The sequence below is a fragment of the Myotis brandtii genome, unplaced genomic scaffold (assembly GCF_000412655.1).
Source record: "Myotis brandtii unplaced genomic scaffold, ASM41265v1 scaffold2049, whole genome shotgun sequence".
Taxonomy (NCBI): domain Eukaryota; kingdom Metazoa; phylum Chordata; class Mammalia; order Chiroptera; family Vespertilionidae; genus Myotis; species Myotis brandtii.
Window position 1 is genome coordinate 106,096 of NW_005357632.1, and position 472 is coordinate 106,567.

The window sequence follows — 472 nt, forward strand, 5'->3', positions numbered from 1 at the left end:
CTGTGCCCTTGACCGGGAATCGAACCCGGGACCTCCTGGTTCCTAGGTCAACGCTCAACCACTGAGCCACACGGGCCGGGCAGGAGCCAGGTGAATATTTTGAAATAATTTTTTAAACCTATTTAGGTGTGAGGGACATCAAAGAAACAGAAGGGCGAAGAAATAAAAAAACAAAACACTTTTCTGTACACTCTTAGGTTCTGTGCCGGGGGTGTGTGAATTAAACGGACAAAAGACAGATTAAAAAGATGAAAAAGACAGAGGGGCCTTAGCTGGCGTGGCTCAGTGGATAGAGCGTCGACCTGCGGACTGAAGGGTCCCGGGTTCGATTCCCGGTCAAGGGCACAGGCCCGGGTTGCGGGCTCCATCCCCAACCAGCAGGGGGCGCGCGGGAGGCAGCCGGTCCATGATTCTCTCTCATCATGGATGTTTCTCTCTCTCTCTCTCCCTTCCTCTCTGAAATCAATAAAAA